Source organism: Helicoverpa armigera, chromosome 9 (assembly GCF_030705265.1).
Source record: "Helicoverpa armigera isolate CAAS_96S chromosome 9, ASM3070526v1, whole genome shotgun sequence".
NCBI lineage: Eukaryota > Metazoa > Arthropoda > Insecta > Lepidoptera > Noctuidae > Helicoverpa > Helicoverpa armigera.
Window position 1 is genome coordinate 12457577 of NC_087128.1, and position 15940 is coordinate 12473516.

The following is a 15940-nucleotide window of genomic DNA, read 5'->3' on the forward strand; positions in this document are numbered from 1 at the left end:
TATTATAAACATTGTTAGATTTCCCATATATTTGATGGCGTATAATGAGTAATTTAAAGCGGCAATTTTAATTAAGTCATACGAGTTATGGAGTTGTATTTCGTTTTATTGGACAATTTATATTTATATGTCTGTGGTATGGTTAGAATTGTATTGTGTAGCTTGATAAGCGGTTATAGTTTTGTGAATCGTATTTTTGATGTGGTCGCTTCCAAGTTTTAAATCAGTGTCTTTTGCTTCTAATTTCCATTCTGTTTTGGATATAGGAACGTCATCAAAGAACACTCTGGACATTAGCTTCAAAAGTCTTCCATTGTACTCAACACATCCAATTGGGCACTAATATCAAATATGATTTAGACACCTACATTTAAAACGTAATAAAACACGAAATATCGTATAAACTGCAGCAGTGACATGCAGCATTATAGCTATTACAATTTGCAATAAAACAATACACGAACTGGCTGGTTTCCATTCCGTTTTCCTCTAAACAGAGATGAAGATCACAATATAAACGTCAAAAGTTTGAATATAACGTCAGTTAACGTCAGCGTAAATTTGTATGTAATTGACAATAATTATCCTGACCTGGTTGAAAGAATAACAGCTACAGCGGAGACAATAGACAGCTGGTGGGATGATGATGATGATACTAGGGACTTTGCAGTTGAAATTAAACTAAATTGTGGTTCTAAATGCAGTGCGCATTTCTAAGTATATCCTGGATAACAATGACTGAGTAGAGGTGAAGGAAAACATGATGGGGAAACCATGTCTTGAAAGTCTCAAATCGATAATCAGCCTTGGGCAATCGTAGTGATTTACATTCTTTCGTTTTTTGTTTTAAAAGAGGCATGTTTGCCAATAAAAAGGTTATTGACGATGATGCAGTATAAATGGAGTAAGAAAGAAGTAATGCATGTGGACACATGAATAAACCACACCATTGTTTTATTAATAAATTAAACATGTAGCAATCAAATGTAATATAATAAATGAAACAATTAAACGTAAAGTCCTTCTAAAACCAATCTGGAGCCAATCGGCAATGCCAAAGAAATTCCAATATTTGCTCAAAGAATATTTACGATCCATGCTATCGGTACACATCCAATATGCCATAAGTCATTCCATTGACGTGAACACATTACTAATTAAAGCCCAAAGTTGATTGCAAGCGATACTGCCGATTTAATTAATATTTTGAAAGAAAGCCGATCGTAAAATGCTTGTAAATGTGATGGATTTACGATTGCGCTATGATTATTCTAATTTATTTTGTTGTCTATTGTTTAATTAATATAATTATCATGTTTATTCTTATTAATTTTGTTGCCCTTTGTTTAATTGATAAACTTATAGGTTTATGTCGTTTTAGTACTTGAATGATTGACCTTTACGTGGTTGTAATTTGAATAATGGGAAGTTTCATGTTGAGTACCGACTTGTCTGACAATTAGTGTTTCCTTGTAAAATACGACGTCAGAAAAGTCAGTATGCAGTCGTCATTATTACTCATAGACTGCTAATATAATACTACGATAATTACAAGGAACCATGCAGTTTTCGGTTACCGAGAAAGAAAGACAGAAAGTATTGGCATTACCGCAACAATAATTACGATTATCACAAAAAACATCGCTCATCTCAACGCATTCTCGATCTCTTAGCTTTTGGCATCAAAACTCCGTTCCGCTTCGTTCTATTTAATTAGATCCAATGAAAATCGTGTTCAGACGGCCACAAAAGATAAATTTGTTGTGTATAGATAACGATAGAGATTTCCGTGAGGTTTAACAAAGCGTTTTGGTATCAAATCACACAATTAGACGATCGGCTGTATGGATCGGCGGCCGCTTTGTCGGTGTCTGTCATTGGATGGTGGGCGCCACTTGGCACTCAGGAATAGGTGCTGTTTTATAAAAAATAATTTGTGTTCAAAAAATTTTATTTGCATTTAAATATTAATATTGTAATCTTTATTTTGTTTACCGAAATATTTTTTTGTTAAATTAGCAGAATAATAAAAGTCCACTTAAATGTTATTTAAATCGCTTTTATAAAATATCGGAAACATTTCATTCATCTTATTTCTATAATCCTGTGGTCAATAGAATAAATAAATACTCTCACAGGCCATGCGGTTTTATTAATAAAATATGCACATATCTCTATTTTATAAATACTTTAACCAAACAAATAGACACTAAAAGCAGTAATCATAAATTCAATATTTTATTGATAATGAAATAACATTAACGCCATCATTAATAATACCCAAACTAATATTAAATATTGAATTAATCATTTTAATAATTCTCATCAATGCATGCTCCAAAATATCCGCAATTTTTTTGTCTATATTTTTATTAATATTTATATTACAAGTCCATATTTTTATTAAATTTTTAGTAAGTGTATATTATATGTACATTAATAATGTATGATAGTTTCCTATATAAAATTCATAAAAAATCTAAGTCTTAATTCCTTTTTCGTAAGTCAGGACCAAAGTGGAACAATCCAACACTGTTTGCCGTCACCGGAGTCGGACGAGCGCTGTCGTCTCAAAGGAGTCACAATGATCGACGTCATGACACCATGACGCGGCATTCTACCGGTCCTGGCTAGAGGATAACCTGATGATATCCGGCTAATCAAGTGCTGAATGTACTCTTAATTTACGGGGCTAATTTTGTGGTAGGAAGTGGTAAGATATGGAAACCTTATTTACATTTATGTGAAAATTGTATGTATGTTATGCTGTTGGTGTACCAATAAACATACTTACAAAATAAAATTGGAATGCTCTACCGCCTATTTCCATATTTAAACTGTTTAAATTGAAAATAACATCGTCAGTTATAATTAACGTGTTTTAAGTATTCTTTAAGCTATGACTAACTCTTTATTAACATCTAATTGAGTACGATGCAATTTCTGACAAAACCTAACAAAACTTCGTAATTTCATGCTTTTCAATCTAAAGTCAAAACGAATTTCCAAACAAACAACTAATTACTGATCGTCGAAGTTTTTATCACATCACAATCGTCGACCAATCACACATTTTCTTCTCATCATCATAATCACATCAGACAATGATTCAATCATTTTTTTCCATCGTCAATCACCATTGGACACTCTTCACCATTGATGGTTTTTAATTGCTATTCATACAATTCGGTATTTTTTTTACTGTTTTAAAACTTTTGTGTGTACCGGTGTACCCCTAAGGATGAGTTGCAAAATTATCGATACTTAATAATTTCTATCGATAAACTTCGGTTGGATGGTTTTTGATGCTGTTTGGTTGGTTGGTTTTCGAATTTAGTTGTTAAGGATTGTTATTGTAGTTTTTGGTTATGGGAAAGTATATGAATCGTGTCAATTATTTGCGCTGGCTTTGAGGGAAAGGTTGTAATGCTAGGGCTATTCAGGTATAATAAAAAGAAAGCGTATTTCCTACATGATACAAGTCAGAAGTAATAAAACATGCACCTCACTCCATAAGAAGGATAAGGTCTAATTCATTTATGAAAAAAAAATGAATTTCTCTGAAGAACTGGTTAAAATTTTAATTACCTCATCTACTCCTAATTCTCATAAAAGGGATTTATATCATCACTTCCACATAAAAATCTATCTCCGAGAAGGTGAGTCTAAACGAATCCTGACATAATTTCCTTAGTATTGTGTAGAGAAACAGATGTTTACAACAATATCTCACACCATTGCTCTGCAATTATGTAAAGTCATTGCTCTAATCGTTTTCTAGACAGCCACGTATAATGTGTAAAGGTAAATTGTAGAAAAAATATTATATTGTACTTTGAAGTGCCTGCGATTAAGTTCCTTTGTAGACTGAGAATTTTGTTTGCTCTATTACTTATATGGTAAAAATATAGTGAAATGAAATTACTGGTCCGATTTTACTGAACTTAATTTATTTCATTGCTAAATAGTCTATTTATCGAGTAGGTAAGGCTTCCCTATAACATCGATGTAACTACTTGGTCAAATACTCATCTATTTGGTGTAAATGGATCTCTTTAACCTTTGTTGTAATGGAGCCTTTATTCTCTAATAAACGCTTTATTCTCACTTTTCAAGTGGACCTAGAGATATACCTATTACCTAACCCTAAGCAATTTAAAGTAAAATTGATAGAAAATCTAACTTTATAGATAACACCGATGCTATGAACTCTCGCTAATCGCAACAGCTGTGAGATCAGAAAGCGTCAGGTGTGAGTTGTGCCGTCAACACGACGCCGTGACTCGCAGTCTCAACCCTGTTGAGCGCTAGGGAGTGTATGATGTAAGGGCAGAAGTAGGACTGTCCTGACGTGAAAATAAAAGTGTCGTGAAACTAATAAAACTAGAGTGGTCGAAACAGGAAAAGTTAGTCATACCATGATGTGTCTATTATAAGATAATTAAATCAATTAATTTCATCGTTTTCAACTTTTCAGTGTTCGGGCTCTTTAAATACCGTATGTTCTGAGTTCTAAAAGAGAAACACATTTTTACAATAGGTACTCTTGAATTTTATTTACGCCCGTGAACGTCATTAGTGCTATTTGCAGACATTAAAGACAGCTGTTGCGTTTTAATTGTACTTATCAATTAATCCTTCAATTTAAAATATTCCCAAAAATATCCCCAAATCACTCAAAACCATATTCACTCTACCGTTAAGTGACGATGATCCACAAAAACGAATGAAGTGCGATTTTATTAACACTACGCTTCCAATTCATATAGAAAAAATATAACACTGACTATAACAAATGATGTTGTTTGCCAGAAAAGGGCCTGAAGAAAGGCCCTCAGAAAGGCCTGGAGTGATGTATTATGGCCTGGGCCATTGATGAGACGTGACGTCATCGGTTTTGGATGAGATCGTGAAAGATGGTGGCTGAGATTTGACTTGAGTGCTCCTTTTGAGCTCAACTAGTTGTTGTCACTGAATGCTCGCTGTTATTTATTTCAGGAAAGGAGTTAGTTTTAGACATAGTAAGAACGGTGTGATGGAAAGTCATAGTTAACTTTGAAACGTATGTAACAATTCTATGTAATCGTATACCTAATTAGAAAAAAAATTATTTGTTTAATATTTTTTGTATTCAAAGGGTAATAAAAATTTAAAATACTACCAACTAGTAGTTTGATACAACATCTTTTTTTATTTAATAAATGGTTATTTTTGCATAATTAAATAAAAACAAAGAACAGTTTTTAAAATTACCTACATAAAAACTCTAGCTCTAAAAAATTTTGCAGCTTTTACTCCAAACTAAAAGTGAAACCGATCGTTATTCGTAAGTGAATTTGTCACAACACTCGACGCCATGTGATCGGGTACAGACGGCGGCGGAATGTGCTGAGTCACACCGCTTAGGGGAACACCCCAACTCGAGTGTTTAGGGGTCGGGGTTACTTCTGTATGGTTGATCGCAACCCTGGAATGTTGATCAAATGTTTTTAAGAATTTTAAATAATTCAGAAAAAAAGAAACTCAATTCGTTTTAAATAATAGAATTTTATTGCGATACTGAAATGTGAAATCGCAGGTTTTTAGGTCATTTTCATTAAAGTAGTGTTAATTTTACATACTACATTTCTACCTAGCTACATTCTTAGGCAAATTCTTTATTCAAATTAGTCGTAATTGATTTTAGATATTCGGAAGCTTTCGGAATGTCGATACTACCTATTAAAAACCGGTAGGATAGTAGGTGGGCATTTTATATTAAAATAAATATTATTATTCTACATTTTAATAGTAAAAATGTCCAGCGGCAAACTTCACAAAATAAAAATGTCAGGAAAAAATGTAAAACAAAAAAATACAGCAAACTATTTACACTAAAATATAAATCCCACTGAGGAAGCAAATATTCGCAATATAATACAAATAATAACTTAACAATTTTACGGGTATTATAAATAAAATGATAATTTTCGATATTTTATAGCCATAAATCAATGATCGAGGTGCTATTTGTCAATTCTAAATTACTGAATTATCATAACTTAATAGTCTGGGGGCTAGTAGCGAAAATATTTAGGAGCCAGTTAGATTATTAATTTTACTAGACACTGTTATGAATGTAATAATTAATAATTACAATAATAGTTTTGTTATAAAATGTCGTAAATGTCGTGGTGGCCTAGTGGGTAAAGGACCAACCTCTCAAGTATGAGGGCGCGGGTTCGATCCCAGGTCAGGCAAGTACCAATGCAACTTTTCTAAGTTTGTATGTACTTTCTAAGTATATCTTAGACACCATTGCCTGTGTTTCGGATGGCACGTTAAACTGTAGGTCCCGGCTGTCATAAAACATCCTTGGCAGTCGTTACGGGTAGTCAGAAGCCAGTAAGTCTGACACCAGTCTAACTAAGGGGTATCGGGTTGCCCGGGCAACTGGGTTGAGGAGGTCAGATAGGCAGTCGCTTCTTGTAAAGCACTGGTACTCAGCTGAATCCGGTTAGACTGGAAGCCGACCCCAACATGATTGGGAAAAAGGCTCGGAGGATGATGAGTTTTGTTATAAAATAAAGTGTTATGACATTGATAAATAAGAATCTTTTTCTATTTTAATTTTATTGCCAGTGACCCCGTGATCTCAATAGCTGGATATTTTCATTTAGATTTATAAGACTTATCTAGGTAGGTAACTTGTAAATCACAGGAAAAATATGCACTATATCTCAACAAAAAAAAAAACTTAAGAATTCCTTGTAATTTTACAAAATTGCCCGCAATTATCAAATTCACAAATAGTAATTCAATTTTATCGCGAACAAAATTTACCGTTTAACAATAAAAAATACGAACAAAACTGCATACCACGTTACATTTTTTTTCCTTTCTCGTTTAATTGATAAAATGCGTTATTTCTCAAAGCGCATGTTTGAACAAAAATGGCGTTAATGACGTCAGTCGACCTTTACTGAACATTGTATTAGTGCACGCAAAACAAGAAACCGGTAGCAAGTGATAGATAAACTTACTTGTAAGTAGTTTAAAAGCTGCTTTTATGTGATAAAATAGTAATTTTACAACAAAAAAAACATTAATCGTTTTTTTTTTCTTGTATCGGTTTTATAGAAATTGAAATTTGAGTAAATAGAGGTTTATATATTAATCTGATATCGATATGCTAATTGAGACTAGTAAGTAAGCTTTTTAATACCAAATCAAATGCAAAAAAATATCAAACCAAAAAAAACATCTCCAAATACAAATTAAGATAAAATAGACATATGGCAAAAATAATTGTTTTTTTTTTAAATAGTTAAATTTTTAAAATATTCTTTTCAACTACCTACCGATATCGATATGTTACAGTTTCTCAACCCTAGCTAAGGGCAGAGGTCACACCGCTTCCTTCAACCTGTTGCCACTTTAACCAGACGCCAGCCGCGTCCCTGCTCTATCAAATATCGATATTCTATTGGTTTTTGACCAGTCTAGACTTTGACTGTATCACAAGATTAACTCAACTAAGCTTAAATAGTGTAAGCTATATAATTTTGATAAAGCTGGATAATAAGTAGGTATCTAATCTTACCAATATACCTGCTTCGTGGTATTTGGTAATAGGGGTCAGATAAGCAGTTGCTACATTTAAAATTCTGGTACTAAGCTATAATTAGCTAGACTGGAAGCCGGTCCCAATACAGTTGGAAATGGACATAGCAAAAGATGACCTTTAAAGCACAGAATTAGCAGGATACGTCAGTGCATGCATTACATTTTTGCTTTGAGTTTTATGCTCATGGGAGCTTCTGTTAGTTATATGATCTAAGATGACTAATGTAACATATTTTTGCGGTCAATTCGCTGTTACTTAAGGTAAACCCTCACAAAGATATTGTTTATGCATATTAATATTAATTTAAGCGTCAATATAATATCTTATTGTAATTCAACACCGAATAATAAAGCAAGTGCAACTTAGATGAATATCCTTGCTGTGATGACTTGTTGAATTCATTATAATTATATTAATTCATTTACAATATTGTGGATTACCGTGAGCTGAAATGCGGTCCTTCTAGCTTGTCGCAACATATTGTGTAGAGACAATTATTTAAATACTGCTGTGACAATTTTACAATAAATGTTTACATTATAAAGAAAATATTTCATATAGTGTTAGATAGTCCATTTGTCGAGAAAAGCTATTGGTTAGATAGCCAGGTGCGAGAAGTACCTAGATTCAACGGGACGCGTGCAAAACTGCTGACAGAAGCTAGCATTGAATACAGGAAGCTTACTGTAAGTGATAGTAGCTATGTAAGTTTCAGAGTATACATTGCATTCTGATACCAGAAGGCTTAACCAGACGACAAGGGCACAAAAATCAAAAGCACATCCTCAACTCTGTATGTTCTTGCACCAAATAAAAATAACAATTAATGAATGCAATATTACTATTAACTAAAGTCCAAAAAATACCAATTCTATAGCATTAACTGACCGGCTGACGATCCAAATTGCGTTGAATGATTGACGGCATATTATTTGGCCAGACGTGACGGCAACCGCGGGTATACATATAACCATAGCTAAAATACAATGATGTATAGATAATGTAGAGTTAATACAGAAGGATCACACACAATATGACAAACCCTTATCCCTACTAATATTATAAATGCGAAAGTAACTCTTCTGTCTGTCTGTTACGCTTTCACGTCTAAACCACTGAACTGATTTTAATAAAATTTGGTAGAGAGATAGAGTTGACAGTGAGAAAGGACATAGGATTTATCCCGGACTTATGCAGAATTCTCTTGGAAACGCGATATAACCGAACTCTACGCGGGCGAAGCCACGGGCGGAAGCTAGTTTTATATAAGTGTACCAAAAAATTGAGGCACTTATACATTTTTTGTATCTTTCAAATCTTACTCAATTTTATAAGGCATATTTTTGACTACAAGTGGCCTCGAAATACTTTCTGTCGCAGCAGTTTACATAAGTTTAAAATTAATATTAGACATTTCAGTGGCAATTTGAGAATATTCAGCTGAAATGCTCTATTTTTCACGTTTTACAGTTCACAGTAAACTCACACATTTTTATATAACTAATTGCTAATTTGCTTAATATAGCTTTCAAGTAGCAATATCATCGATATGAATACCATGCACAGTAGACCTTCTGCATCTATATAGTTACTAAGCCATCAATTTTGACGAACACGTGTTGTTAAAATGACCAATTTGTATATGAATAGAAAATGTAATTGAAAACATTGCATCGTTTGTTTTACTGCAACCAAAATGTAATAACGAGACTACGAAAATAAACATACATATGCATGTATAGAATTTTATTTTATTCATGGTTATTTTTCCTTATATTTTGAAACATCACTTTCATTCAATTCCAAGCTTTAATAATACATAAAAGTGTATCTCAAAACACATGTAACCCTGACGATACTCTGAAGAAAATTATTTTTCAGTTAATCTTTATCTATATTGAGAAAAGTATAAATAATTTTCTATGTAGACTACTCGAACGTGACAGATCAATCAAGATGTATGTAAGTCATGAAAACCTCAAAAAAATCATGAAAACTTGTCAATAATTGTCGTAATACATTAAAATCTAGCTTTATATTAGTTAGTTTTGTTATCCATTCATTCGATTTGATACACAATAGTGACGTACCGCGGGCAATTACCATAAAATATAATTTATCGACGATATATGGACGCTTCGGAACTATTACTGATTATGATGCAAATTTTAACGGCATCTATTACAGTTTTGTTTAATTAATAAAAAACGTAACGATATCGATATATCGTAGCCATTTTGGAGGCGTAATCGATTTTCGTATTTTTTTAGTCTGCAATTTAGTTATATGTGTTTGTAAGTTTCTAAGTTTATTTACAGAAATAAAGTTCTTGATCAGTTTTTGAAATAGTAATTTTGATGTTACTAATCGGTTTATTTTTTTTAGTAAAGTTCTCTAAAATACTTTTCATTCTTCCTATTTACCTACTTTTAACAAGTTATGGACTTTTAAGTAAATAAAACAACAGCTGAACATTTTTCAACTTTCACGTTATCTTACAAAAGATCACCGATCAAGTAACTGCACTGCCCTAGACATTTTTTTCAACAAATATTACAACTATTTACAACCGTTTACCATACATAATTAAATGATTAATTAGCTTATCCAATTATCGTCCAGGTGTGAAAGTTACCACCTTCCATCATTTAGCGAATATATTTTTTATGCAATCCATGTCCTTACGGGCCAAAGTTTCAAACATTAGTATGCGGTGTACGACCGACATTATTTGCATATCGATAAAGGTTAACAATGCAATTACGCATGTCGATACTCGATAAACAATAAAACAAAATCGACAGCACTACGTTTGAGAGCTTTTAGTTGGCACGACTTTGTTAGTCGGATCGGAGTCGGGTCGTGGGTGGATTGTTATAGACTTAGGATTATTAATACATCGAAACATAAGTAGTGGTTATTTAGTATTGAAATACATGGCTAAAAAGGCTTTTATACAGCCAAACTTAAGCTAGTTCATATTTTGCAAATTCTTAATAAAATGCCACTACATGTAGGTAACATAGGTACATATTTATAAAATTATCTAGGTCAGGCAATTATTTAAGTCGATAATCTTAATGATAAATACCTTACATTCTTCATTTTGACATAAGTATTTTTGACCAAGATACTTTGGCCTTCTAATTGTGGACAAAGATATTATTATCATTACCACTGATCTTATTATTCAATGTCAACTTAATTATTAACTTAGATATTTATTCACTTCAAAAAGTACCTTGTTTAGTATAATACCCGAGAGGTAGATAAAATGTGATACCTCAATAGAATACTGGATTTCAAACGCAAATCGTATCGTGATCGTGTCGTAAGGTCTAAAGGCGTTTATTCATGAGCCATCCGCGATGGACATGCAATAATTACAACTAAACATTGGCGCAACGTAAATAATAATTCAGAAGCATTATTATATTAATGATACTATTAAATTATGTTAAAAACTTACACGCATTTGAAATGCGCCTAACTATGTGAATTTAATGTAATTCAATTAAACAGCATAATAGAATTATGTTTGGTAGATTAATTTTCTTACATTGTTAGGTGTGTCTGTTCAAACAAAAGGTGATGCATTTTTATGTGGTGCATAAAAATGACAATAATTTAAGAAATTAGGAACAAGTAGCTAATTTTAATTTTAAATTATTATTTCCCATTATGGTTACGGTTTTAAGCGACATATGACTGTGTTCAGCTAGTTTATTTTCCTAACTTTTATGTCTTTTGTATAAAAAATATGGTAGTGAGCAAATGGAGGCTTTTTCTATAAAATAAGATTGCTGGCTCTTGAACATGAAGATAATGTAGTATCTACACTACTTAGACTTACAGTATCTAAACAATTTGCATTGTCAAATAAATACCTAACAAAACACAGGCAATAAGTGCGATTTCTCATTCAAAACAAATATAAATCACGAATCGACTTATTTCTCATAGCTGCAACAACCTGCAGCCACTGATAACCTCTGACTGCAATCACCAATCCCGTCTCCGACCTCCAAGGTACTGCAGCTCTTACAATCTCTTAGAGTACCCTCAGACTGCAGATTAAATAGTCAGCTGACAGTTGCCCTGACAAATAGCATTTTTTATAGGAAATCTTGATTACAATCAAAGTTTTCAGTCGGTCCGATACCGGCTAAATACTTACATGATCTTTGCAATGTGCGTACTGACATTCATCGTCATACCGATTCATGAGCCCAAAACAAACTATAGTTTGCAATGTGCGGGTCATAACCCTTTAAATGTCACTGGCGTCAATAAGACCCAAACATTACGAACATTAATTAATTTGAAAAAAAACCATCTGACCCATTTTTTGCTTCATATCGATCTATTTGTATCTCCGGATCAGTGATCCAGATCTCTTCAATGCCAAACATGACATTTGATTGACGGATTGACGGACAAACACGCTGATTGGATATAATTACGATGCATATTTTGTTAATAAACAATTGTCTGGACATTTGCTAACAAACCTAGCCTTAGCAGCTTAGTAACAAGGTTGAATTTTGGATGATAAGCAGTAAAAGTAAATTGGTAGGTATCCTTAGAAATTACAACCCGTGGCGGTAGGTACGGCATTTGAAATCATTGTGTTGTGATGGGATCAAACAAGATCCTTATACAAGCCGGTCGCTTTAAATATTAGATGATTTCAGAACAATAGTTTTGACACAGCAATTTAGTAGGTACCAAATTGTCGATCAGAAAGAGCTATTAGCTGTTGGAATTTTGTCTGTACTTTTGTTGCTATTTTTTGGTCGGCTGCGGTGAAGCTTAGTTACATTTTGAATATGACATTGCAAGTAGTCCTCGGTTATATTTTTCTTTGCATAGAGTAATTATGGTAAGCTCTACAGATTTTCTTAGAACTAAATGAAGAAGCTTTTGACTTGCATTTTGTAAACACTCTAAACATGGAAGTCAAGTTAAGCTAATTCTGTCTTGCATGAAATATATCTATAGGTAACGCATGGTATACCTAAATAGGTAGGTACGTGAAGTGAACCATAATAATGTGAGTATTCAGTTCCCACAAAAAATCTTAGCAATAGCACTGTCAGGTTAGGCTTATGAGTGGCAATGATTTTGAAACTAACTGAATCAATTTCAAAGTTAGAATTATATGCTGAAGACGGTTTAATTCTATCATTAATAATTATGTGAAATTAGCAGATAGACTATTCAAACTACGTAGGTACAAGTCTACGTTCACAAAATACCACCAAAGACCAACCCAAACTGGATCCACGAACAGCATAAAGTACGTAATGTGTACGTTATCTGAAAGTGCGTAATCAACAGGTGTATTATCTTATAGAACTTTATGTAAAGCTTACAAAACTATTCATTAGATCGAAAACAAAATGTATCGAGATGCGTCGGCGTCGGCCGTCCGTCTTACAAGTGAACTAATAAACAAAATTGTTGCTTGAACTGTATTCAGCATTGCACGGGTTTAATATTTAAATCAGTATGAATAAGATCAATTTCTCAAGTTATAAAAAAGTAATTAGGTATAATATTCTTTGATATAGAAACGACTTTGTGCATATCGATTACCTACTACTACAGCATTTTTATTTTATAACGTACCTATATTTTTTATTTGAAAAAGTCTTGATTTGATGGAAATCAATTTTTTTTTTGCAACATACTAGAATTCAAAGTGCAATACAGTTGATTTCATTTAAATAGACCACCCGTACGTGCTCACTTTTATACTAATTCATAATAACCAAAAACGATTAAAAATCTGCCAAAGCTACCAAACATATTCAATCCCAATTTGTAAACACAACCGATCATAAGTACAGTCGCGTCCAAAAATGTTAGCAGCGAATATTATGTGATATAGGTACATACAAGTTAACACTCGAGTGCATTCATTCCGGCCTGATTGATAGAGTGATTGATTGGCACGTGACGCGAACACTCCCGTGTAATAGCCCAGTAAACAGCCGGGATTTGCGAACAAATTCTACCTCTAAATTGAAATTATTATTTTTCGTTTATTAATGCTGGAATTGATTTAGGTTGTTGGTGCAGTAATTTGGTTTTAGAGTTCGGAACGTTCGAGTACGATTTATTCAAAATGAGCCGTTTCCTAGAAGCTTTGTCACTCACAATGATCTCCTAAGTGGGGGCTCTCGGAGACAATACCCCATATACTTCGCCCCATTAAAAACTTTTCCGTTATGAAATAAGCTATGTGTACGCCCCAGTGACACACACACAGACACAGTCCTTACTTCCGTGCACGAAACACACAAACAATCACACATCCATACTCAATAACGCTTCGCAACAGCATCTTTACAAGTCATTAGACGTGCCACCCCTCCCCCTCGCTACCCCCTCACCCGAGGGCCCCGCACCCGTTTGTAATTAACTGAGGGCCATAAATTGACCGTAACTGTCATATCATATTGATTTAGTCCCGTGAGCGTACCTACGCCTTGCTCCGAGTTTTCAGCCTCGCTGGGGTAGGGGAAAAATTAAAATTGTTTGGATTGACGCTATCGGGCGCCGCGGCCGGGGGTTGATGCTCGAGTTAGTGCTTCGTTTGTCTCCCAGGACAGACTGTGGCCAGCCGAGACTGAACTGACTGCGCGTAGAGGTCATTTATATTTGCTCTGTGCACATATTGCACGGTGATGTGACATTGTATTACGTTAAATGACTCAATGAGCGGTTTAGTGGCCGTGTCTAGTCTCTGCTGATAGAAAAGTTTTCCTAAATTCCTGACTCAGAGCCCCAGTAAAATAACGAGCTGCTGAAAAAATTACAACCATTCCAATTTTATTTTCGTTCGTCTATTGAAACAGATTCATTCATTCTTTCATTGGTTCCATTCATAACAACGAATTTATCACATCAAATGTTTCAATTGCATATCAGAATTCCGTAATAAAACAAACAGTGGTCGAATCGAAAATAGTTCGAAATCAAATGTGATACGACTCATTTAAATCATTTTCACATACAAAAAAATCGTTCCGTATGCATACACATACGTCGATGCCCACACACAGCCGTGAAGTGAAGACAGCATTATTACCGCTTTGCAACGATTGAGACTGTCAAAACAACGCTAACTAGCGAAATCGAACAACATTTGGCCGGCGGATGATAGAAAACAAACATTTACTTGCCATTCTTAAACAGATGATCCGATTCAACAAACATTATTGAACGAATTTACGAGCCATCGAGATCAAAGTCGTTATACAAAAATATCTACAACAATCAGGAGCGCGGCGTTAGTTTCTTAAGAGCTGCGTGTAAGGAGCACTTTTGTGCGTGAGATCACTTTGATGGCTGTCGATGCAAATTGGGCGCCATGTTTTTTTCCCGCGCCAACAATCGGTGCTGCCGCATCGAAGCTTCTTTTTTCTACCGTAAGTTCCTGATCACGCTAATTCCGATTTCTGATTGTAAAAACTATTTTTTGTTTCAATTGTGTAACATTTAAGACGTGTTCTCGAAACGATGATTGGTACGATGGTTGATCAAAGACGGCCTGGATTATACAACCTTGATGTGTGAAAGATTAATACGTTTTTACAAATATCGGAGCATTTGTTTGGACAATAATTTCATAGCTGATAGGAAACTTTGCAACTGGACCGATGACATGATTCAATCTTCATCGCTATTTTGAATTTGATCTGTATTTGAAGTCTGATGATTGACTAATTGTATAACATTTCCTCTGGCTTCTGTTGTGTGGGCAGTAATTATTTCTATCAGAATGATCTTAAATTGCTAATATTATATTCAGTTCAGTCTAGTCTCCAGTATTTCAAATCATCATTTTCGTTATCACTCAGCTATCACTCAACATTCAGATTCTAACTTGTCAGTTGTGATCTCCAGCAGTCAAGATTACGTGATTTGTAAGATAAGCCCAAAACATAAATAAAATTATGTTTATCCTACTGTTAAACTGGTTCCGTTTTGTCAGTGCACACGAAAGTATTTGTTGTATATTGATATTCGGCACGATTTTATCTAATCTTTCAATAAGTCGAAATCAGATACACGCACAGCAAACTCGTTTGTGTCTAAGGAAAATATATTTAGATGGTAATGTCTCTTTTACATAAACTAACATGCATCTCTCTGGCGTCGATTTAGTCACGAAATCAATATATCAGTTAGAAAGCACACTACTGTAACTCAGTCCTTGCTACACCCAATTTGACAGCCATTAGAAAAAAACGGGTTTTATTTATCGGCCCACTAAAATTCCTAGTGATTTCACATCTAGGTAACTTATCTTATAAATCGTGAAAT

General features: G+C 33.8%; 1 protein-coding gene across 2 annotated transcripts in view; it reads right to left on the bottom strand.

Annotated features, from left to right (window-relative positions):
- The window catches only part of LOC110369696 (protein tiptop), a 286797-nt gene that overhangs the window by 231062 nt on the left and 39795 nt on the right, over positions 1 to 15940 (bottom strand). The window lies entirely within an intron of this gene.